This window comes from Saccoglossus kowalevskii, chromosome 6, assembly GCF_978046115.1.
Source record: "Saccoglossus kowalevskii chromosome 6, keSacKowa6.1, whole genome shotgun sequence".
NCBI lineage: Eukaryota > Metazoa > Hemichordata > Enteropneusta > Harrimaniidae > Saccoglossus > Saccoglossus kowalevskii.
In genome coordinates this window covers 31,878,044-31,898,557 of record NC_140646.1, presented here as the reverse complement: position 1 = coordinate 31,898,557, position 20,514 = coordinate 31,878,044, and the positions used below count along the sequence as shown (strand labels likewise).

At 39.0% G+C, this 20,514-nt stretch overlaps 44 non-coding genes across 44 annotated transcripts; 18 read left to right on the top strand and 26 right to left on the bottom strand.

Moving 5' to 3' along the window:
• Positions 1 to 117: 117 nt before the first annotated feature.
• TRNAG-UCC (transfer RNA glycine (anticodon UCC)) lies at positions 118 to 189 on the bottom strand. The gene has a single exon. It is a non-coding gene; the product is annotated as a tRNA-Gly (tRNA).
• A 168-nt stretch (positions 190 to 357) lies between these two features.
• On the top strand, positions 358 to 429 carry TRNAA-UGC (transfer RNA alanine (anticodon UGC)). Its single transcript has one exon. It is a non-coding gene; the product is annotated as a tRNA-Ala (tRNA).
• A 227-nt stretch (positions 430 to 656) lies between these two features.
• Positions 657 to 728, bottom strand: TRNAG-UCC (transfer RNA glycine (anticodon UCC)). The gene has a single exon. It is a non-coding gene; the product is annotated as a tRNA-Gly (tRNA).
• Positions 729 to 896: 168 nt separating this feature from the next.
• TRNAA-UGC (transfer RNA alanine (anticodon UGC)) lies at positions 897 to 968 on the top strand. Its single transcript has one exon. It is a non-coding gene; the product is annotated as a tRNA-Ala (tRNA).
• Positions 969 to 1,195: 227 nt separating this feature from the next.
• On the bottom strand, positions 1,196 to 1,267 carry TRNAG-UCC (transfer RNA glycine (anticodon UCC)). Its single transcript has one exon. It is a non-coding gene; the product is annotated as a tRNA-Gly (tRNA).
• A 168-nt stretch (positions 1,268 to 1,435) lies between these two features.
• Positions 1,436 to 1,507, top strand: TRNAA-UGC (transfer RNA alanine (anticodon UGC)). Its single transcript has one exon. It is a non-coding gene; the product is annotated as a tRNA-Ala (tRNA).
• A 467-nt stretch (positions 1,508 to 1,974) lies between these two features.
• On the top strand, positions 1,975 to 2,046 carry TRNAA-UGC (transfer RNA alanine (anticodon UGC)). The gene has a single exon. It is a non-coding gene; the product is annotated as a tRNA-Ala (tRNA).
• A 227-nt stretch (positions 2,047 to 2,273) lies between these two features.
• On the bottom strand, positions 2,274 to 2,345 carry TRNAG-UCC (transfer RNA glycine (anticodon UCC)). Its single transcript has one exon. It is a non-coding gene; the product is annotated as a tRNA-Gly (tRNA).
• Positions 2,346 to 2,513: 168 nt separating this feature from the next.
• TRNAA-UGC (transfer RNA alanine (anticodon UGC)) lies at positions 2,514 to 2,585 on the top strand. The gene has a single exon. It is a non-coding gene; the product is annotated as a tRNA-Ala (tRNA).
• A 766-nt stretch (positions 2,586 to 3,351) lies between these two features.
• Positions 3,352 to 3,423, bottom strand: TRNAG-UCC (transfer RNA glycine (anticodon UCC)). Its single transcript has one exon. It is a non-coding gene; the product is annotated as a tRNA-Gly (tRNA).
• Positions 3,424 to 3,591: 168 nt separating this feature from the next.
• Positions 3,592 to 3,663, top strand: TRNAA-UGC (transfer RNA alanine (anticodon UGC)). Its single transcript has one exon. It is a non-coding gene; the product is annotated as a tRNA-Ala (tRNA).
• A 226-nt stretch (positions 3,664 to 3,889) lies between these two features.
• TRNAG-UCC (transfer RNA glycine (anticodon UCC)) lies at positions 3,890 to 3,961 on the bottom strand. The gene has a single exon. It is a non-coding gene; the product is annotated as a tRNA-Gly (tRNA).
• Positions 3,962 to 4,428: 467 nt separating this feature from the next.
• On the bottom strand, positions 4,429 to 4,500 carry TRNAG-UCC (transfer RNA glycine (anticodon UCC)). The gene has a single exon. It is a non-coding gene; the product is annotated as a tRNA-Gly (tRNA).
• Positions 4,501 to 5,507: 1,007 nt separating this feature from the next.
• TRNAG-UCC (transfer RNA glycine (anticodon UCC)) lies at positions 5,508 to 5,579 on the bottom strand. Its single transcript has one exon. It is a non-coding gene; the product is annotated as a tRNA-Gly (tRNA).
• A 467-nt stretch (positions 5,580 to 6,046) lies between these two features.
• Positions 6,047 to 6,118, bottom strand: TRNAG-UCC (transfer RNA glycine (anticodon UCC)). Its single transcript has one exon. It is a non-coding gene; the product is annotated as a tRNA-Gly (tRNA).
• A 168-nt stretch (positions 6,119 to 6,286) lies between these two features.
• On the top strand, positions 6,287 to 6,358 carry TRNAA-UGC (transfer RNA alanine (anticodon UGC)). The gene has a single exon. It is a non-coding gene; the product is annotated as a tRNA-Ala (tRNA).
• Positions 6,359 to 6,585: 227 nt separating this feature from the next.
• On the bottom strand, positions 6,586 to 6,657 carry TRNAG-UCC (transfer RNA glycine (anticodon UCC)). Its single transcript has one exon. It is a non-coding gene; the product is annotated as a tRNA-Gly (tRNA).
• A 168-nt stretch (positions 6,658 to 6,825) lies between these two features.
• Positions 6,826 to 6,897, top strand: TRNAA-UGC (transfer RNA alanine (anticodon UGC)). The gene has a single exon. It is a non-coding gene; the product is annotated as a tRNA-Ala (tRNA).
• Positions 6,898 to 7,663: 766 nt separating this feature from the next.
• On the bottom strand, positions 7,664 to 7,735 carry TRNAG-UCC (transfer RNA glycine (anticodon UCC)). Its single transcript has one exon. It is a non-coding gene; the product is annotated as a tRNA-Gly (tRNA).
• Positions 7,736 to 8,745: 1,010 nt separating this feature from the next.
• Positions 8,746 to 8,817, bottom strand: TRNAG-UCC (transfer RNA glycine (anticodon UCC)). The gene has a single exon. It is a non-coding gene; the product is annotated as a tRNA-Gly (tRNA).
• A 467-nt stretch (positions 8,818 to 9,284) lies between these two features.
• On the bottom strand, positions 9,285 to 9,356 carry TRNAG-UCC (transfer RNA glycine (anticodon UCC)). The gene has a single exon. It is a non-coding gene; the product is annotated as a tRNA-Gly (tRNA).
• A 168-nt stretch (positions 9,357 to 9,524) lies between these two features.
• Positions 9,525 to 9,596, top strand: TRNAA-UGC (transfer RNA alanine (anticodon UGC)). Its single transcript has one exon. It is a non-coding gene; the product is annotated as a tRNA-Ala (tRNA).
• A 1,308-nt stretch (positions 9,597 to 10,904) lies between these two features.
• Positions 10,905 to 10,976, bottom strand: TRNAG-UCC (transfer RNA glycine (anticodon UCC)). Its single transcript has one exon. It is a non-coding gene; the product is annotated as a tRNA-Gly (tRNA).
• Positions 10,977 to 11,144: 168 nt separating this feature from the next.
• Positions 11,145 to 11,216, top strand: TRNAA-UGC (transfer RNA alanine (anticodon UGC)). The gene has a single exon. It is a non-coding gene; the product is annotated as a tRNA-Ala (tRNA).
• A 230-nt stretch (positions 11,217 to 11,446) lies between these two features.
• TRNAG-UCC (transfer RNA glycine (anticodon UCC)) lies at positions 11,447 to 11,518 on the bottom strand. Its single transcript has one exon. It is a non-coding gene; the product is annotated as a tRNA-Gly (tRNA).
• A 168-nt stretch (positions 11,519 to 11,686) lies between these two features.
• TRNAA-UGC (transfer RNA alanine (anticodon UGC)) lies at positions 11,687 to 11,758 on the top strand. The gene has a single exon. It is a non-coding gene; the product is annotated as a tRNA-Ala (tRNA).
• Positions 11,759 to 13,062: 1,304 nt separating this feature from the next.
• On the bottom strand, positions 13,063 to 13,134 carry TRNAG-UCC (transfer RNA glycine (anticodon UCC)). Its single transcript has one exon. It is a non-coding gene; the product is annotated as a tRNA-Gly (tRNA).
• Positions 13,135 to 13,601: 467 nt separating this feature from the next.
• TRNAG-UCC (transfer RNA glycine (anticodon UCC)) lies at positions 13,602 to 13,673 on the bottom strand. Its single transcript has one exon. It is a non-coding gene; the product is annotated as a tRNA-Gly (tRNA).
• Positions 13,674 to 14,379: 706 nt separating this feature from the next.
• On the top strand, positions 14,380 to 14,451 carry TRNAA-UGC (transfer RNA alanine (anticodon UGC)). Its single transcript has one exon. It is a non-coding gene; the product is annotated as a tRNA-Ala (tRNA).
• A 226-nt stretch (positions 14,452 to 14,677) lies between these two features.
• On the bottom strand, positions 14,678 to 14,749 carry TRNAG-UCC (transfer RNA glycine (anticodon UCC)). The gene has a single exon. It is a non-coding gene; the product is annotated as a tRNA-Gly (tRNA).
• A 168-nt stretch (positions 14,750 to 14,917) lies between these two features.
• On the top strand, positions 14,918 to 14,989 carry TRNAA-UGC (transfer RNA alanine (anticodon UGC)). The gene has a single exon. It is a non-coding gene; the product is annotated as a tRNA-Ala (tRNA).
• Positions 14,990 to 15,755: 766 nt separating this feature from the next.
• TRNAG-UCC (transfer RNA glycine (anticodon UCC)) lies at positions 15,756 to 15,827 on the bottom strand. Its single transcript has one exon. It is a non-coding gene; the product is annotated as a tRNA-Gly (tRNA).
• Positions 15,828 to 16,294: 467 nt separating this feature from the next.
• TRNAG-UCC (transfer RNA glycine (anticodon UCC)) lies at positions 16,295 to 16,366 on the bottom strand. Its single transcript has one exon. It is a non-coding gene; the product is annotated as a tRNA-Gly (tRNA).
• A 707-nt stretch (positions 16,367 to 17,073) lies between these two features.
• Positions 17,074 to 17,145, top strand: TRNAA-UGC (transfer RNA alanine (anticodon UGC)). The gene has a single exon. It is a non-coding gene; the product is annotated as a tRNA-Ala (tRNA).
• Positions 17,146 to 17,371: 226 nt separating this feature from the next.
• On the bottom strand, positions 17,372 to 17,443 carry TRNAG-UCC (transfer RNA glycine (anticodon UCC)). The gene has a single exon. It is a non-coding gene; the product is annotated as a tRNA-Gly (tRNA).
• A 467-nt stretch (positions 17,444 to 17,910) lies between these two features.
• On the bottom strand, positions 17,911 to 17,982 carry TRNAG-UCC (transfer RNA glycine (anticodon UCC)). The gene has a single exon. It is a non-coding gene; the product is annotated as a tRNA-Gly (tRNA).
• Positions 17,983 to 18,150: 168 nt separating this feature from the next.
• TRNAA-UGC (transfer RNA alanine (anticodon UGC)) lies at positions 18,151 to 18,222 on the top strand. Its single transcript has one exon. It is a non-coding gene; the product is annotated as a tRNA-Ala (tRNA).
• Positions 18,223 to 18,448: 226 nt separating this feature from the next.
• TRNAG-UCC (transfer RNA glycine (anticodon UCC)) lies at positions 18,449 to 18,520 on the bottom strand. Its single transcript has one exon. It is a non-coding gene; the product is annotated as a tRNA-Gly (tRNA).
• Positions 18,521 to 18,688: 168 nt separating this feature from the next.
• TRNAA-UGC (transfer RNA alanine (anticodon UGC)) lies at positions 18,689 to 18,760 on the top strand. The gene has a single exon. It is a non-coding gene; the product is annotated as a tRNA-Ala (tRNA).
• Positions 18,761 to 18,986: 226 nt separating this feature from the next.
• TRNAG-UCC (transfer RNA glycine (anticodon UCC)) lies at positions 18,987 to 19,058 on the bottom strand. The gene has a single exon. It is a non-coding gene; the product is annotated as a tRNA-Gly (tRNA).
• Positions 19,059 to 19,525: 467 nt separating this feature from the next.
• TRNAG-UCC (transfer RNA glycine (anticodon UCC)) lies at positions 19,526 to 19,597 on the bottom strand. Its single transcript has one exon. It is a non-coding gene; the product is annotated as a tRNA-Gly (tRNA).
• A 168-nt stretch (positions 19,598 to 19,765) lies between these two features.
• On the top strand, positions 19,766 to 19,837 carry TRNAA-UGC (transfer RNA alanine (anticodon UGC)). Its single transcript has one exon. It is a non-coding gene; the product is annotated as a tRNA-Ala (tRNA).
• A 226-nt stretch (positions 19,838 to 20,063) lies between these two features.
• TRNAG-UCC (transfer RNA glycine (anticodon UCC)) lies at positions 20,064 to 20,135 on the bottom strand. The gene has a single exon. It is a non-coding gene; the product is annotated as a tRNA-Gly (tRNA).
• A 168-nt stretch (positions 20,136 to 20,303) lies between these two features.
• TRNAA-UGC (transfer RNA alanine (anticodon UGC)) lies at positions 20,304 to 20,375 on the top strand. Its single transcript has one exon. It is a non-coding gene; the product is annotated as a tRNA-Ala (tRNA).
• The last annotated feature ends 139 nt before the right edge of the window (positions 20,376 to 20,514 follow it).

Here is a 20,514-nt window from a genome sequence, read left to right as displayed (position 1 = left end):
CCACTTGTAAATTAGTTGAAGGAAACTATATTCTTCAATTCAGTTATTGCTCAATAGCTTATATTTGGTAGTGACAAGAAATTGACACGCATTCATTGCCTCAAAACAATCTGCTGCTGCATTGGCCGGGAGTTGAACCCGGATCGACTGCTTGGAAGGCAACCATGCTAACCGTTACACCACCAATGCCAGGCTCATTACAGTTTGTCTAATTAGCGATGTCGGAAAGTTCATTTTTGGGGAGATGTATTGAAAATGTAACATGATTCAATGTTCATTGTGTTCATTGAATAAATCGAAGTGATTTTATTTAGTGATTCAATTTTTTTTCAATCCTTTCATTTTGTAACTCATCTCGGGGATGTAGCTCAGTGGTAGAGCGCATGCTTTGCATGTATGAGGCCCCGGGTTCGAAACCCGGCATCTCCATTTTCTGATGCTGGTTGAAAACAAGTTGATGAGGGGGGAAAAACGTTTTAGAGATGTGTTGATTCGTAATTGAAAGTAACATAAAGCTAAACCATTTGATCATCTTGAACCCACTAGTAAATTAGTTGAAGGAAACTATATTCTTCAATTCAGTTATTGCTCAATAGCTTATATTTGGTAGTGACAAGAAATTGACACGCATTCATTGCCTCAAAACAATCTGCTGCTGCATTGGCCGGGAGTTGAACCCGGATCGACTGCTTGGAAGGCAACCATGCTAACCGTTACACCACCAATGCCAGGCTCATTGCAGTTTGTCTAATTAGCGATGTCGGAAAGTTCATTTTTGGGGAGATGTATTGAAAATGTAACATGATTCAATGTTCATTGTGTTCATTGAATAAATCGAAGTGATTTTATTTAGTGATTCAATTTTTTTTCAATCCTTTCATTTTGTAACTCATCTCGGGGATGTAGCTCAGTGGTAGAGCGCATGCTTTGCATGTATGAGGCCCCGGGTTCGAAACCCGGCATCTCCATTTTCTGATGCTGGTTGAAAACAAGTTGATGAGGGGGGAAAAACGTTTTAGAGATGTGTTGATTCGTAATTGAAAGTAACATAAAGCTAAACCATTTGATCATCTTGAACCCACTTGTAAATTAGTTGAAGGAAACTATATTCTTCAATTCAGTTATTGCTCAATAGCTTATATTTGGTAGTGACAAGAAATTGACACGCATTCATTGCCTCAAAACAATCTGCTGCTGCATTGGCCGGGAGTTGAACCCGGATCGACTGCTTGGAAGGCAACCATGCTAACCGTTACACCACCAATGCCAGGCTCATTACAGTTTGTCTAATTAGCGATGTCGGAAAGTTTATTTTTGGGGAGATGTATTGAAAATGTAACATGATTCAATGTTCATTGTGTTCATTGAATAAATCGAAGTGATTTTATTTAGTGATTCAATTTTTTTTCAATCCTTTCATTTTGTAACTCATCTCGGGGATGTAGCTCAGTGGTAGAGCGCATGCTTTGCATGTATGAGGCCCCGGGTTCGAAACCCGGCATCTCCATTTTCTGATGCTGGTTGAAAACAAGTTGATGAGGGGGGAAAAACGTTTTAGAGATGTGTTGATTCGTAATTGAAAGTAACATAAAGCTAAACCATTTGATCATCTTGAACCCACTTGTAAATTAGTTGAAGGAAACTCTATTCTTCAATTCAGTTATTGCTCAATAGCTTATATTTGGTAGTGACAAGAAATTGACACGCATTCATTGCCTCAAAACAATCTGCTGCTGCATTGGCCGGGAGTTAAACCCGAATCGACTGCTTGGAAGGCAACCATGCTAACCGTTACACCACCAATGCCAGGCTCATTACAGTTTGTCTAATTAGCGATGTCGGAAAGTTCATTTTTGGGGAGATGTATTGAAAATGTAACATGATTCAATGTTCATTGTGTTCATTGAATAAATCGAAGTGATTTTATTTAGTGATTCAATTTTTTTTCAATCCTTTCATTTTGTAACTCATTTCGGGGATGTAGCTCAGTGGTAGAGCGCATGCTTTGCATGTATGAGGCCCCGGGTTCGAAACCCGGCATCTCCATTTTCTGATGCTGGTTGAAAACAAGTTGATGAGGGGGGAAAAACGTTTTAGAGATGTGTTGATTCGTAATTGAAAGTAACATAAAGCTAAACCATTTGATCATCTTGAACCCACTAGTAAATTAGTTGAAGGAAACTATATTCTTCAATTCAGTTATTGCTCAATAGCTTATATTTGGTAGTGACAAGAAATTGACACGCATTCATTGCCTCAAAACAATCTGCTGCTGCATTGGCCGGGAGTTGAACCCGGATCGACTGCTTGGAAGGCAACCATGCTAACCGTTACACCACCAATGCCAGGCTCATTGCAGTTTGTCTAATTAGCGATGTCGGAAAGTTCATTTTTGGGGAGATGTATTGAAAATGTAACATGATTCAATGTTCATTGTGTTCATTGAATAAATCGAAGTGATTTTATTTAGTGATTCAATTTTTTTTCAATCCTTTCATTTTGTAACTCATCTCGGGGATGTAGCTCAGTGGTAGAGCGCATGCTTTGCATGTATGAGGCCCCGGGTTCGAAACCCGGCATCTCCATTTTCTGATGCTGGTTGAAAACAAGTTGATGAGGGGGGAAAAACGTTTTAGAGATGTGTTGATTCGTAATTGAAAGTAACATAAAGCTAAACCATTTGATCATCTTGAACCCACTTGTAAATTAGTTGAAGGAAACTATATTCTTCAATTCAGTTATTGCTCAATAGCTTATATTTGGTAGTGACAAGAAATTGACACGCATTCATTGCCTCAAAACAATCTGCTGCTGCATTGGCCGGGAGTTGAACCCTGATAAACTGTTTGGAAGGAAACCATGCTAACCGTTACACCACCAATGCCAGGCTCATTACAGTTTGTCTAATTAGCGATGTCGGAAAGTTCATTTTTGGGGAGATGTATTGAAAATGTAACATGATTCAATGTTCATTGTGTTCATTGAATAAATCGAAGTGATTTTATTTAGTGATTCAATTTTTTTTCAATCCTTTCATTTTGTAACTCATCTCGGGGATGTAGCTCAGTGGTAGAGCGCATGCTTTGCATGTATGAGGCCCAGGGTTCGAAACCCGGAATCTCCATTTTCTGATGCTGGTTGAAAACAAGTTGATGAGGGGGGAAAAACGTTTTAGAGATGTGTTGATTCGTAATTGAAAGTAACATAAAGCTAAACCATTTGATCATCTTGAACCCACTTGTAAATTAGTTGAAGGAAACTATATTCTTCAATTCAGTTATTGCTCAATAGCTTATATTTGGTAGTGACAAGAAATTGACACGCATTCATTGCCTCAAAACAATCTGCTGCTGCATTGGCCGGGAGTTGAACCCGGATCGACTGCTTGGAAGGCAACCATGCTAACCGTTACACCACCAATGCCAGGCTCATTACAGTTTGTCTAATTAGCGATGTCGGAAAGTTCATTTTTGGGGAGATGTATTGAAAATGTAACATGATTCAATGTTCATTGTGTTCATTGAATAAATCGAAGTGATTTTATTTAGTGATTCAATTTTTTTTCAATCCTTTCATTTTGTAACTCATCTCGGGGATGTAGCTCAGTGGTAGAGCGCATGCTTTGCATGTATGAGGCCCCGGGTTCGAAACCCGGCATCTCCATTTTCTGATGCTGGTTGAAAACAAGTTGATGAGGGGGGGAAAACGTTTTAGAGATGTGTTGATTCGTAATTGAAAGTAACCTAAAGCTAAACCATTTGATCATCTTGAACCCACTTGTAAATTAGTTGAAGGAAACTATATTCTTCAATTCAGTTATTGCTCAATAGCTTATATTTGGTAGTGACAAGAAATTGACACGCATTCATTGCCTCAAATGAACCTGTGCTGCATTGGCCGGGAGTTGAACCCGGATCGACTGCTTGGAAGGCAACCATGCTAACCGTTACACCACCAATGCCAGGCTCATTACAGTTTGTCTAATTAGCGATGTCGGAAAGTTCATTTTTGGGGAGATGTATTGAAAATGTAACATGATTCAATGTTCATTGTGTTCATTGAATAAATCGAAGTGATTTTATTTAGTGATTCAATTTTTTTTCAATCCTTTCATTTTGTAACTCATCTCGGGGATGTAGCTCAGTGGTAGAGCGCATGTTTTGCATGTATGAGGCCCCGGGTTCGAAACCCGACATCTCCATTTTCTGATGCTGGTTGAAAACAAGTTGATGAGGGGGGAAAAACGTTTTAGAGATGTGTTGATTCGTAATTGAAAGTAACATAAAGCTAAACCATTTGATCATCTTGAACCCACTTGTAAATTAGTTGAAGGAAACTATATTCTTCAATTCAGTTATTGCTCAATAGCTTATATTTGGTAGTGACAAGAAATTGACACGCATTCATTGCCTCAAAACAATCTGCTGCTGCATTGGCCGGGAGTTGAACCCGGATCGACTGCTTGGAAGGCAACCATGCTAACCGTTACACCACCAATGCCAGGCTCATTACAGTTTGTCTAATTTGCGATGTCGGAAAGTTCATTTTTGGGGAGATGTATTGAAAATGTAACATGATTCAATGTTCATTGTGTTCATTGAATAAATCGAAGTGATTTTATTTAGTGATTCAATTTTTTTTCAATCCTTTCATTTTGTAACTCATCTCGGGGATGTAGCTCAGTGGTAGAGCGCATGTTTTGCATGTATGATGCCCTGGGTTCGATACCCGACATCTCCATTTTCTGATGCTGGTTGAAAACAAGTTGATGTGGGGGGGAAAACGTTTTAGAGATGTGTTGATTCGTAATTGAAAGTAACATAAAGCTAAACCATTTGATCATCTTGAACCCACTTGTATATTAGTTGAAGGAAACTATATTCTTCAATTCAGTTATTGCTCAATAGCTTATATTTGGTAGTGACAAGAAATTGACACGCATTCATTGCCTCAAAACAATCTGCTGCTGCATTGGCCGGGAGTTGAACCCGGATCGACTGCTTGGAAAGCAACCATGCTAACCGTTATACCACCAATGCCAGGCTCATTACAGTTTGTCTAATTAGCGATGTCGGAAAGTTCATTTTTGGGGAGATGTATTGAAAATGTAACATGATTCAATGTTCATTGTGTTCATTGAATAAATCGAAGTGATTTTATTTAGTGATTCAATTTTTTTTCAATCCTTTCATTTTGTAACTCATCTCGGGGATGTAGCTCAGTGGTAGAGCGCATGCTTTGCATGTATGAGGCCCCGGGTTCGAAACCCGGAATCTCCATTTTCTGATGCTGGTTGAAAACAAGTTGATGAGGGGGGGAAAAACGTTTTAGAGATGTGTTGATTCGTAATTGAAAGTAACATAAAGCTAAACCATTTGATCATCTTGAACCCACTTGTAAATTAGTTGAAGGAAACTATATTCTTCAATTCAGTTATTGCTCAATAGCTTATATTTGGTAGTGACAAGAAATTGACACGCATTCATTGCCTCAAAACAATCTGCTGCTGCATTGGCCGGGAGTTGAACCCGGATCGACTGCTTGGAAGGCAACCATGCTAACCGTTACACCACCAATGCCAGGCTCATTACAGTTTGTCTAATTAGCGATGTCGGAAAGTTCATTTTTGGGGAGATGTATTGAAAATGTAACATGATTCAATGTTCATTGTGTTCATTGAATAAATCGAAGTGATTTTATTTAGTGATTCAATTTTTTTTCAATCCTTTCATTTTGTAACTCATCTCGGGGATGTAGCTCAGTGGTAGAGCGCATGCTCTGCATGTATGAGGCCCCGGGTTCGAAACCCGGCATCTCCATTTTCTGATGCTGGTTGAAAACAAGTTGATGAGGGGGGAAAAACGTTTTAGAGATGTGTTGATTCGTAATTGAAAGTAACATAAAGCTAAACCATTTGATCATCTTGAACCCACTTGTAAATTAGTTGAAGGAAACTATATTCTTCAATTCAGTTATTGCTCAATAGCTTATATTTGGTAGTGACAAGAAATTGACACGCATTCATTGCCTCAAAACAATCTGCTGCTGCATTGGCCGGGAGTTGAACCCGGATCGACTGCTTGGAAGGCAACCATGCTAACCGTTACACCACCAATGCCAGGCACATTACAGTTTGTCTAATTAGCGATGTCGGAAAGTTCATTTTTGGGGAGATGTATTGAAAATGTAACATGATTCAATGTTCATTGTGTTCATTGAATAAATCGAAGTGATTTTATTTAGTGATTAAATTTTTTTTCAATCCTTTCATTTTGTAACTCATTTTGGGGATGTAGCTCAGTGGTAGAGCGCATGCTTTGCATGTATGAGGCCCCGGGTTCGAAACCCGGCATCTCCATTTTCTGATGCTGGTTGAAAACAAGTTGATGAGGGGGGAAAAACGTTTTAGAGATGTGTTGATTCGTAATTGAAAGTAACATAAAGCTAAACCATTTGATCATCTTGAACCCACTTGTAAATTAGTTGAAGGAAACTATATTCTTCAATTCAGTTATTGCTCAATAGCTTATATTTGGTAGTGACAAGAAATTGACACGCATTCATTGCCTCAAAACAATCTGCTGCTGCATTGGCCGGGAGTTGAACCCGGATCGACTGCTTGGAAGGCAACCATGCTAACCGTTACACCACCAATGCCAGGCTCATTACAGTTTGTCTAATTAGCGATGTCGGAAAGTTCATTTTTGGGGAGATGTATTGAAAATGTAACATGATTCAATGTTCATTGTGTTCATTGAATAAATCGAAGTGATTTTATTTAGTGATTAAATTTTTTTTCAATCCTTTCATTTTGTAACTCATGTCGGGGATGTAGCTCAGTGGTAGAGCGCATGCTTTGCATGTATGAGGCCCCGGGTTCGAAACCCGGCATCTCCATTTTCTGATGCTGGTTGAAAACAAGTTGATGAGGGGGGAAAAACGTTTTAGAGATGTGTTGATTCGTAATTGAAAGTAACATAAAGCTAAACCATTTGATCATCTTGAACCCACTTGTAAATTAGTTGAAGGAAACTATATTCTTCAATTCAGTTATTGCTCAATAGCTTATATTTGGTAGTGACAAGAAATTGACACGCATTCATTGCCTCAAAACAATCTGCTGCTGCATTGGCCGGGAGTTGAACCCTGATAAACTGTTTGGAAGGAAACCATGCTAACCGTTACACCACCAATGCCAGGCTCATTACAGTTTGTCTAATTAGCGATGTCGGAAAGTTCATTTTTGGGGAGATGTATTGAAAATGTAACATGATTCAATGTTCATTGTGTTCATTGAATAAATCGAAGTGATTTTATTTAGTGATTCAATTTTTTTTCAATCCTTTCATTTTGTAACTCATCTCGGGGATGTAGCTCAGTGGTAGAGCGCATGCATTGCATGTATGAGGCCCCGGGTTTGAAACCCGGCATCTCCATTTTCTGATGCTGGTTGAAAACAAGTTGTTGAGGGGGGAAAAACGTTTTAGAGATGTGTTGATTCGTAATTGAAAGTAACATAAAGCTAAACCATTTGATCATCTTGAACCCACTTGTAAATTAGTTGAAGGAAACTATATTCTTCAATTCAGTTATTGCTCAATAGCTTATATTTGGTAGTGACAAGAAATTGACACGCGTTCATTGCCTCAAAACAATCTGCTGCTGCATTGGCCGGGAGTTGAACCCGGATCGACTGCTTGGAAGGCAACCATGCTAACCGTTACACCACCAATGCCAGGCTCATTACAGTTTGTCTAATTAGCGATGTCGGAAAGTTCATTTTTGGGGAGATGTATTGAAAATGTAACATGATTCAATGTTCATTGTGTTCATTGAATAAATCGAAGTGATTTTATTTAGTGATTAATTTTTTTTTCAATCCCTTCATTTTGTAACTCATCTCGGGGATGTAGCTCAGTGGTAGAGCGCATGCTTTGCATGTGTGAGGCCCTGGGTTCGAAACCCCACATCTCCATTTTCTGATGCTGGTTGAAAACAAGTTGATGAGGGGGGGGGGGGAAACGTTTTAGAGATGTGTTGATTCGTAATTGAAAGTAACATAAAGCTAAACCATTTGATCATCTTGAACCCACTTGTATATTAGTTGAAGGAAACTATATTCTTCAATTCAGTTATTGCTCAATGGCTTATATTTGGTAGTGACAAGAAATTGACACGCATTCATTGCCTCAAAACAATCTGCTGCTGCATTGGCCGGGAGTTGAACCCGGATCGACTGCTTGGAAGGCAACCATGCTAACCGTTATACCACCAATGCCAGGCTCATTACAGTTTGTCTAATTAGCGATGTCGGAAAGTTCATTTTTGGGGAGATGTATTGAAAATGTAACATGATTCAATGTTCATTGTGTTCATTGAATAAATCGAAGTGATTTTATTTAGTGATTCAATTTTTTTTCAATCCTTTCATTTTGTAACTCATCTCGGGGATGTAGCTCAGTGGTAGAGCGCATGCTTTGCATGTATGAGGCCCCGGTTTCGAAACCCGGCATCTCCATTTTCTGATGCTGGTTGAAAACAAGTTGATGAGGGGGGAAAAAAGTTTTAGAGATGTGTTGATTCGTAATTGAAAGTAACATAAAGCTAAACCATTTGATCATCTTGAACCCACTTGTAAATTAGTTGAAGGAAACTATATTCTTCAATTCAGTTATTGCTCAATAGCTTATATTTGGTAGTGACAAGAAATTGACACGCATTCATTGCCTCAAAACAATCTGCTGCTGCATTGGCCGGGAGTTGAACCCGGATCGACTGCTTGGAAGGCAACCATGCTAACCGTTACACCACCAATGCCAGGCTCATTACAGTTTGTCTAATTAGCGATGTCGGAAAGTTCATTTTTGGGGAGATGTATTGAAAATGTAACATGATTCAATGTTCATTGTGTTCATTGAATAAATCGAAGTGATTTTATTTAGTGATTCAATTTTTTTTCAATCCTTTCATTTTGTAACTCATCTCGGGGATGTAGCTCAGTGGTAGAGCGCATGTTTTGCATGTATGAGGCCCCGGGTTCGAAACCCGACATCTCCATTTTCTGATGCTGGTTGAAAACAAGTTGATGAGGGGGGAAAAACGTTTTAGAGATGTGTTGATTCGTAATTGAAAGTAACATAAAGCTAAACCATTTGATCATCTTGAACCCACTTGTAAATTAGTTGAAGGAAACTATATTCTTCAATTCAGTTATTGCTCAATAGCTTATATTTGGTAGTGACAAGAAATTGACACGCATTCATTGCCTCAAAACAATCTGCTGCTGCATTGGCCGGGAGTTGAACCCGGATCGACTGCTTGGAAGGCAACCATGCTAACCGTTACACCACCAATGCCAGGCTCGTTACAGTTTGTCTAATTAGCGATGTCGGAAAGTTCATTTTTGGGGAGATGTATTGAAAATGTAACATGATTCAATGTTCATTGTGTTCATTGAATAAATCGAAGTGATTTTATTTAGTGATTCAATTTTTTTTCAATCCTTTCATTTTGTAACTCATGTCGGGGATGTAGCTCAGTGGTAGAGCGCATGCTTTGCATGTATGAGGCCCCGGGTTCGAAACCCGGCATCTCCATTTTCTGATGCTGGTTGAAAACAAGTTGATGAGGGGGGAAAAACGTTTTAGAGATGTGTTGATTCGTAATTGAAAGTAACATAAAGCTAAACCATTTGATCATCTTGAACCCACTTGTAAATTAGTTGAAGGAAACTATATTCTTCAATTCAGTTATTGCTCAATAGCTTATATTTGGTAGTGACAAGAAATTGACACGCATTCATTGCCTCAAAACAATCTGCTGCTGCATTGGCCGGGAGTTGAACCCTGATAAACTGTTTGGAAGGAAACCATGCTAACCGTTACACCACCAATGCCAGGCTCATTACAGTTTGTCTAATTAGCGATGTCGGAAAGTTCATTTTTGGGGAGATGTATTGAAAATGTAACATGATTCAATGTTCATTGTGTTCATTGAATAAATCGAAGTGATTTTATTTAGTGATTCAATTTTTTTTCAATCCTTTCATTTTGTAACTCATCTCGGGGATGTAGCTCAGTGGTAGAGCGCATGTTTTGCATGTATGAGGCCCTGGGTTCGATACCCGACATCTCCATTTTCTGATGCTGGTTGAAAACAAGTTGATGTGGGGGGGGGGGAAACGTTTTAGAGATGTGTTGATTCGTAATTGAAAGTAACATAAAGCTAAACCATTTGATCATCTTGAACCCACTTGTATATTAGTTGAAGGAAACTATATTCTTCAATTCAGTTATTGCTCAATAGCTTATATTTGGTAGTGACAAGAAATTGACACGCATTCATTGCCTCAAAACAATCTGCTGCTGCATTGGCCGGGAGTTGAACCCGGATCGACTGCTTGGAAAGCAACCATGCTAACCGTTATACCACCAATGCCAGGCTCATTACAGTTTGTCTAATTAGCGATGTCGGAAAGTTCATTTTTGGGGAGATGTATTGAAAATGTAACATGATTCAATGTTCATTGTGTTCATTGAATAAATCGAAGTGATTTTATTTAGTGATTCAATTTTTTTTCAATCCTTTCATTTTGTAACTCATCTCGGGGATGTAGCTCAGTGGTAGAGCGCATGCTTTGCATGTATGAGGCCCCGGGTTCGAAACCCGGAATCTCCATTTTCTGATGCTGGTTGAAAACAAGTTGATGAGGGGGGAAAAACGTTTTAGAGATGTGTTGATTCGTAATTGAAAGTAACATAAAGCTAAACCATTTGATCATCTTGAACCCACTTGTAAATTAGTTGAAGGAAACTATATTCTTCAATTCAGTTATTGCTCAATAGCTTATATTTGGTAGTGACAAGAAATTGACACGCATTCATTGCCTCAAAACAATCTGCTGCTGCATTGGCCGGGAGTTGAACCCGGATCGACTGCTTGGAAGGCAACCATGCTAACCGTTACACCACCAATGCCAGGCTCATTACAGTTTGTCTAATTAGCGATGTCGGAAAGTTCATTTTTGGGGAGATGTATTGAAAATGTAACATGATTCAATGTTCATTGTGTTCATTGAATAAATCGAAGTGATTTTATTTAGTGATTCAATTTTTTTTCAATCCTTTCATTTTGTAACTCATCTCGGGGATGTAGCTCAGTGGTAGAGCGCATGCTTTGCATGTATGAGGCCCCGGGTTCGAAACCCGGCATCTCCATTTTCTGATGCTGGTTGAAAACAAGTTGATGAGGGGGGGGGGGGAAACGTTTTAGAGATGTGTTGATTCGTAATTGAAAGTAACCTAAAGCTAAACCATTTGATCATCTTGAACCCACTTGTAAATTAGTTGAAGGAAACTATATTCTTCAATTCAGTTATTGCTCAATAGCTTATATTTGGTAGTGACAAGAAATTGACACGCATTCATTGCCTCAAATGAATCTGTGCTGCATTGGCCGGGAGTTGAACCCGGATCGACTGCTTGGAAGGCAACCATGCTAACCGTTACACCACCAATGCCAGGCTCATTACAGTTTGTCTAATTAGCGATGTCGGAAAGTTCATTTTTGGGGAGATGTATTGAAAATGTAACATGATTCAATGTTCATTGTGTTCATTGAATAAATCGAAGTGATTTTATTTAGTGATTCAATTTTTTTTCAATCCTTTCATTTTGTAACTCATCTCGGGGATGTAGCTCAGTGGTAGAGCGCATGCTTTGCATGTATGAGGCCCCGGGTTCGAAACCCGGCATCTCCATTTTCTGATGCTGGTTGAAAACAAGTTGATGAGGGGGGAAAAACGTTTTAGAGATGTGTTGATTCGTAATTGAAAGTAACATAAAGCTAAACCATTTGATCATCTTGAACCCACTTGTAAATTAGTTGAAGGAAAATATATTCTTCAATTCAGTTATTGCTCAATAGCTTATATTTGGTAGTGACAAGAAATTGACACGCATTCATTGCCTCAAAACAATCTGTGCTGCATTGGCCGGGAGTTGAACCCGGATCGACTGCTTGGAAGGCAACCATGCTAACCGTTACCCCACCAATGCCAGGCTCATTACAGTTTGTCTAATTAGCGATGTCGGAAAGTTCATTTTTGGGGAGATGTATTGAAAATGTAACATGATTCAATGTTCATTGTGTTCATTGAATAAATCGAAGTGATTTTATTTAGTGATTCAATTTTTTTTTCAATCCTTTCATTTTGTAACTCATCTCGGGGATGTAGCTCAGTGGTAGAGCGCATGCTTTGCATGTATGAGGCCCTGGGTTCGAAACCCCACATCTCCATTTTCTGATGCTGGTTGAAAACAAGTTGATGGGGGGGGGAAACGTTTTAGAGATGTGTTGATTCGTAATTGAAAGTAACATAAAGCTAAACCATTTGATCATCTTGAACCCACTTGTATATTAGTTGAAGGAAACTATATTCTTCAATTCAGTTATTGCTCAATAGCTTATATTTGGTAGTGACAAGAAATTGACACGCATTCATTGCCTCAAAACAATCTGCTGCTGCATTGGCCGGGAGTTGAACCCGGATTGACTGCTTGGAAGGCAACCATGCTAACCGTTACACCACCAATGCCAGGCTCATTACAGTTTGTCTAATTAGCGATGTCGGAAAGTTCATTTTTGGGGAGATGTATTGAAAATGTAACATGATTCAATGTTCATTGTGTTCATTGAATAAATCGAAGTGATTTTATTTAGTGATTCAATTTTTTTTCAATCCTTTCATTTTGTAACTCATCTCGGGGATGTAGCTCAGTGGTAGAGCGCATGCTTTGCATGTATGAGGCCCCGGGTTCGAAACCCGACATCTCCATTTTCTGATGCTGGTTGAAAACAAGTTGATGAGGGGGGAAAAACGTTTTAGAGATGTGTTGATTCGTAATTGAAAGTAACATAAAGCTAAACCATTTGATCATCTTGAACCCACTTGTAAATTAGTTGAAGGAAACTATATTCTTCAATTCAGTTATTGCTCAATAGCTTATATTTGGTAGTGACAAGAAATTGACACGCATTCATTGCCTCAAAACAATCTGCTGCTGCATTGGCCGGGAGTTGAACCCGGATCGACTGCTTGGAAGGCAACCATGCTAACCGTTACACCACCAATGCCAGGCTCATTACAGTTTGTCTAATTAGCGATGTCGGAAAGTTCATTTTTGGGGAGATGTATTGAAAATGTAACATGATTCAATGTTCATTGTGTTCATTGAATAAATCGAAGTGATTTTATTTAGTGATTCAATTTTTTTTCAATCCTTTCATTTTGTAACTCATCTCGGGGATGTAGTTCAGTGGTAGAGCGCATGCTTTGCATGTATGAGGCCCCGGGTTCGAAACCCGACATCTCCATTTTCTGATGCTGGTTGAAAACAAGTTGATGAGGGGGGAAAAACGTTTTAGAGATGTGTTGATTCGTAATTGAAAGTAACATAAAGCTAAACCATTTGATCATCTTGAACCCACTTGTAAATTAGTTGAAGGAAACTATATTCTTCAATTCAGTTATTGCTCAATAGCTTATATTTGGTAGTGACAAGAAATTGACACGCATTCATTGCCTCAAAACAATCTGCTGCTGCATTGGCCGGGAGTTGAACCCGGATCGACTGCTTGGAAGGCAACCATGCTAACCGTTACACCACCAATGCCAGGCTCATTACAGTTTGTCTAATTAGCGATGTCGGAAAGTTCATTTTTGGGGAGATGTATTGAAAATGTAACATGATTCAATGTTCATTGTGTTCATTGAATAAATCGAAGTGATTTTATTTAGTGATTCAATTTTTTTTCAATCCTTTCATTTTGTAACTCATCTCGGGGATGTAGCTCAGTGGTAGAGCGCATGCTTTGCATGTATGAGGCCCTGGGTTCGAAACCCCACATCTCCATTTTCTGATGCTGGTTGAAAACAAGTTGATGGGGGGGGGAAACGTTTTAGAGATGTGTTGATTCGTAATTGAAAGTAACATAAAGCTAAACCATTTGATCATCTTGAACCCACTTGTAAATTAGTTGAAGGAAACTATATTCTTCAATTCAGTTATTGCTCAATAGCTTATATTTGGTAGTGACAAGAAATTGACACGCATTCATTGCCTCAAAACAATCTGCTGCTGCATTGGCCGGGAGTTGAACCCGGATTGACTGCTTGGAAGGCAACCATGCTAACCGTTACACCACCAATGCCAGGCTCATTACAGTTTGTCTAATTAGCGATGTCGGAAAGTTCATTTTTGGGGAGATGTATTGAAAATGTAACATGATTCAATGTTCATTGTGTTCATTGAATAAATCGAAGTGATTTTATTTAGTGATTCAATTTTTTTTCAATCCTTTCATTTTGTAACTCATCTCGGGGATGTAGCTCAGTGGTAGAGCGCATGCTTTGCATGTATGAGGCCCCGGGTTCGAAACCCGGCATCTCCATTTTCTGATGCTGGTTGAAAACAAGTTGATGAGGGGGGAAAAACGTTTTAGAGATGTGTTGATTCGTAATTGAAAGTAACCTAAAGCTAAACCATTTGATCATCTTGAACCCACTTGTAAATTAGTTGAAGGAAACTATATTCTTCAATTCAGTTATTGCTCAATAGCTTATATTTGGTAGTGACAAGAAATTGACACGCATTCATTGCCTCAAATGAATCTGTGCTGCATTGGCCGGGAGTTGAACCCGGATCGACTGCTTGGAAGGCAACCATGCTAACCGTTACACCACCAATGCCAGGCTCATTACTGTTTGTCTAATTAGCGATGTCGGAAAGTTCATTTTTGGGGAGATGTATTGAAAATGTAACATGATTCAATGTTCATTGTGTTCATTGAATAAATCGAAGTGATTTTATTTAGTGATTCAATTTTTTTTCAATCCTTTCATTTTGTAACTCATCTCGGGGATGTAGCTCAGTGGTAGAGCGCATGCTTTGCATGTATGAGGCCCCGGGTTCGAAACCCGGCATCTCCATTTTCTGATGCTGGTTGAAAACAAGTTGATGAGGGGGGAAAAACGTTTTAGAGATGTGTTGATTCGTAATTGAAAGTAACATAAAGCTAAACCATTTGATCATCTTGAACCCACTTGTAAATTAGTTGAAGGAAAATATATTCTTCAATTCAGTTATTGCTCAATAGCTTATATTTGGTAGTGACAAGAAATTGACACGCATTCATTGCCTCAAAACAATCTGCTGCTGCATTGGCCGGGAGTTGAACCCGGATTGACTGCTTGGAAGGCAACCATGCTAACCGTTACACCACCAATGCCAGGCTCATTACAGTTTGTCTAATTAGCGATGTCGGAAAGTTCATTTTTGGGGAGATGTATTGAAAATGTAACATGATTCAATGTTCATTGTGTTCATTGAATAAATCGAAGTGATTTTATTTAGTGATTCAATTTTTTTTCAATCCTTTCATTTTGTAACTCATCTCGGGGATGTAGCTCAGTGGTAGAGCGCATGCTTTGCATGTATGAGGCCCCGGGTTCGAAACCCGACATCTCCATTTTCTGATGCTGGTTGAAAACAAGTTGATGAGGGGGGAAAAACGTTTTAGAGATGTGTTGATTCGTAATTGAAAGTAACATAAAGCTAAACCATTTGATCATCTTGAACCCACTTGTAAATTAGTTGAAGGAAACTATATTCTTCAATTCAGTTATTGCTCAATAGCTTATATTTGGTAGTGACAAGAAATTGACACGCATTCATTGCCTCAAAACAATCTGCTGCTGCATTGGCCGGGAGTTGAACCCGGATCGACTGCTTGGAAGGCAACCATGCTAACCGTTACACCACCAATGCCAGGCTCATTACAGTTTGTCTAATTAGCGATGTCGGAAAGTTCATTTTTGGGGAGATGTATTGAAAATGTAACATGATTCAATGTTCATTGTGTTCATTGAATAAATCGAAGTGATTTTATTTAGTGATTCAATTTTTTTTCAATCCTTTCATTTTGTAACTCGTCTCGGGGATGTAGTTCAGTGGTAGAGCGCATGCTTTGCATGTATGAGGCCCCGGGTTCGAAACCCGACATCTCCATTTTCTGATGCTGGTTGAAAACAAGTTGATGAGGGGGGAAAAACGTTTTAGAGATGTGTTGATTCGTAATTGAAAGTAACATAAAGCTAAACCATTTGATCATCTTGAACCCACTTGTAAATTAGTTGAAGGAAACTATATTCTTCAATTCAGTTATTGCTCAATAGCTTATATTTGGTAGTGACAAGAAATTGACACGCATTCATTGCCTCAAAACAATCTGCTGCTGCATTGGCCGGGAGTTGAACCCGGATCGACTGCTTGGAAGGCAACCATGCTAACCGTTACACCACCAATGCCAGGCTCATTACAGTTTGTCTAATTAGCGATGTCGGAAAGTTCATTTTTGGGGAGATGTATTGAAAATGTAACATGATTCAATGTTCATTGTGTTCATTGAATAAATCGAAGTGATTTTATTTAGTGATACAATTTTTTTTCAATCCTTTCATTTTGTAACTCATCTCGGGGATGTAGCTCAGTGGTAGAGCGCATGCTTTGCATGTATGAGGCCCTGGGTTCGAAACCCCACATCTCCATTTTCTGATGCTGGTTGAAAACAAGTTGATGGGGGGGGGGAAACGTTTTAGAGATGTGTTGATTCGTAATTGAAAGTAACATAAAGCTAAACCATTTGATCATCTTGAACCCACTTGTAAATTAGTTGAAGGAAACTATATTCTTCAATTCAGTTATTGCTCAATAGCTTATATTTGGTAGTGACAAGAAATTGACACGCATTCATTGCCTCAAAACAATCTGCTGCTGCATTGGCCGGGAGTTGAACCCGGATTGACTGCTTGGAAGGCAACCATGCTAACCGTTACACCACCAATGCCAGGCTCATTACAGTTTGTCTAATTAGCGATGTCGGAAAGTTCATTTTTGGGGAGATGTATTGAAAATGTAACATGATTCAATGTTCATTGTGTTCATTGAATAAATCGAAGTGATTTTATTTAGTGATTCAATTTTTTTTCAATCCTTTCATTTTGTAACTCATCTCGGGGATGTAGCTCAGTGGTAGAGCGCATGCTTTGCATGTATGAGGCCCCGGGTTCGAAACCCGGCATCTCCATTTTCTGATGCTGGTTGAAAACAAGTTGATGAGGGAGGAAAACGTTTTAGAGATGTGTTGATTCGTAATTGAAAGTAACATAAAGCTAAACCATTTGATCATCTTGAACCCACTTGTAAATTAGTTGAAGGAAACTATATTCTTCAATTCAGTTATTGCTCAATAGCTTATATTTGGTAGTGACAAGAAATTGACACGCATTCATTGCCTCAAAACAATCTGCTGCTGCATTGGCCGGGAGTTGAACCCGGATCGACTGCTTGGAAGGCAACCATGCTAACCGTTACACCACCAATGCCAGGCTCATTACAGTTTGTCTAATTAGCGATGTCGGAAAGTTCATTTTTGGGGAGATGTATTGAAAATGTAACATGATTCAATGTTCATTGTGTTCATTGAATAAATCGAAGTGATTTTATTTAGTGATTCAATTTTTTTTCAATCCTTTCATTTTGTAACTCATCTCGGGGATGTAGTTCAGTGGTAGAGCGCATGCTTTGCATGTATGAGGCCCCGGGTTCGAAACCCGACATCTCCATTTTCTGATGCTGGTTGAAAACAAGTTGATGAGGGGGGAAAAACGTTTTAGAGATGTGTTGATTCGTAATTGAAAGTAACATAAAGCTAAACCATTTGATCATCTTGAACCCACTTGTAAATTAGTTGAAGGAAACTATATTCTTCAATTCAGTTATTGCTCAATAGCTTATATTTGGTAGTGACAAGAAATTGACACGCATTCATTGCCTCAAAACAATCTGCTGCTGCATTGGCCGGGAGTTGAACCCGGATCGACTGCTTGGAAGGCAACCATGCTAACCGTTACACCACCAATGCCAGGCTCATTACAGTTTGTCTAATTAGCGATGTCGGAAAGTTCATTTTTGGGGAGATGTATTGAAAATGTAACATGATTCAATGTTCATTGTGTTCATTGAATAAATCGAAGTGATTTTATTTAGTGATTCAATTTTTTTTCAATCCTTTCATTTTGTAACTCATCTCGGGGATGTAGCTCAGTGGTAGAGCGCATGCTTTGCATGTATGAGGCCCCGGGTTCGAAACCCGGCATCTCCATTTTCTGATGCTGGTTGAAAACAAGTTGATGAGGGGGGAAAACGTTTTAGAGATGTGTTGATTCGTAATTGAAAGTAACATAAAGCTAAACCATTTGATCATCTTGAACCCACTTGTAAATTAGTTGAAGGAAACTATATTCTTCAATTCAGTTATTGCTCAATAGCTTATATTTGGTAGTGACAAGAAATTGACACGCATTCATTGCCTCAAAACAATCTGCTGCTGCATTGGCCGGGAGTTGAACCCGGATCGACTGCTTGGAAGGCAACCATGCTAACCGTTACACCACCAATGCCAGGCTCATTACAGTTTGTCTAATTAGCGATGTCGGAAAGTTCATTTTTGGGGAGATGTATTGAAAATGTAACATGATTCAATGTTCATTGTGTTCATTGAATAAATCGAAGTGATTTTATTTAGTGATTCAATTTTGTTTCAATCCTTTCATTTTGTAACTCATCTCGGGGATGTAGCTCAGTGGTAGAGCGCATGCTTTGCATGTATGAGGCCCCGGGTTCGAAACCCGGCATCTCCATTTTCTGATGCTGGTTGAAAACAAGTTGATGAGGGGGGAAAACGTTTTAGAGATGTGTTGATTCGTAATTGAAAGTAACATAAAGCTAAACCATTTGATCATCTTGAACCCACTTGTAAATTAGTTGAAGGAAACTATATTCTTCAATTCAGTTATTGCTCAATAGCTTATATTTGGTAGTGACAAGAAATTGACACGCAATCATTGCCTCAAAACAATCTGCTGCTGCATTGGCCGGGAGTTGAACCCGGATCGACTGCTTGGAAGGCAACCATGCTAACCGTTACACCACCAATGCCAGGCTCATTACAGTTTGTCTAATTAGCGATGTCGGAAAGTTCATTTTTGGGGAGATGTATTGAAAATGTAACATGATTCAATGTTCATTGTGTTCATTGAATAAATCGAAGTGATTTTATTTAGTGATTCAATTTTTTTTCAATCCTTTCATTTTGTAACTCATCTCGGGGATGTAGTTCAGTGGTAGAGCGCATGCTTTGCATGTATGAGGCCCCGGGTTCGAAACCCGACATCTCCATTTTCTGATGCTGGTTGAAAACAAGTTGATGAGGGGGGAAAAACGTTTTAGAGATGTGTTGATTCGTAATTGAAAGTAACATAAAGCTAAACCATTTGATCATCTTGAACCCACTTGTAAATTAGTTGAAGGAAACTATATTCTTCAATTCAGTTATTGCTCAATAGCTTATATTTGGTAGTGACAAGAAATTGACACGCATTCATTGCCTCAAAACAATCTGCTGCTGCATTGGCCGGGAGTTGAACCCGGATCGACTGCTTGGAAGGCAACCATGCTAACCGTTACACCACCAATGCCAGGCTCATTACAGTTTGTCTAATTAGCGATGTCGGAAAGTTCATTTTTGGGGAGATGTATTGAAAATGTAACATGATTCAATGTTCATTGTGTTCATTGAATAAATCGAAGTGATTTTATTTAGTGATTCAATTTTTTTTCAATCCTTTCATTTTGTAACTCATCTCGGGGATGTAGCTCAGTGGTAGAGCGCATGCTTTGCATGTATGAGGCCCCGGGTTCGAAACCCGGCATCTCCATTTTCTGATGCTGGTTGAAAACAAGTTGATGAGGGGGGAAAACGTTTTAGAGATGTGTTGATTCGTAATTGAAAGTAACATAAAGCTAAACCATTTGATCATCTTGAACCCACTTGTAAATTAGTTGAAGGAAACTATATTCTTCAATTCAGTTATTGCTCAATAGCTTATATTTGGTAGTGACAAGAAATTGACACGCATTCATTGCCTCAAAACAATCTGCTGCTGCATTGGCCGGGAGTTGAACCCGGATCGACTGCTTGGAAGGCAACCATGCTAACCGTTACACCACCAATGCCAGGCTCATTACAGTTTGTCTAATTAGCGATGTCGGAAAGTTCATTTTTGGGGAGATGTATTGAAAATGTAACATGATTCAATGTTCATTGTGTTCATTGAATAAATCGAAGTGATTTTATTTAGTGATTCAATTTTGTTTCAATCCTTTCATTTTGTAACTCATCTCGGGGATGTAGCTCAGTGGTAGAGCGCATGCTTTGCATGTATGAGGCCCCGGGTTCGAAACCCGGCATCTCCATTTTCTGATGCTGGTTGAAAACAAGTTGATGAGGGGGGAAAACGTTTTAGAGATGTGTTGATTCGTAATTGAAAGTAACATAAAGCTAAACCATTTGATCATCTTGAACCCACTTGTAAATTAGTTGAAGGAAACTATA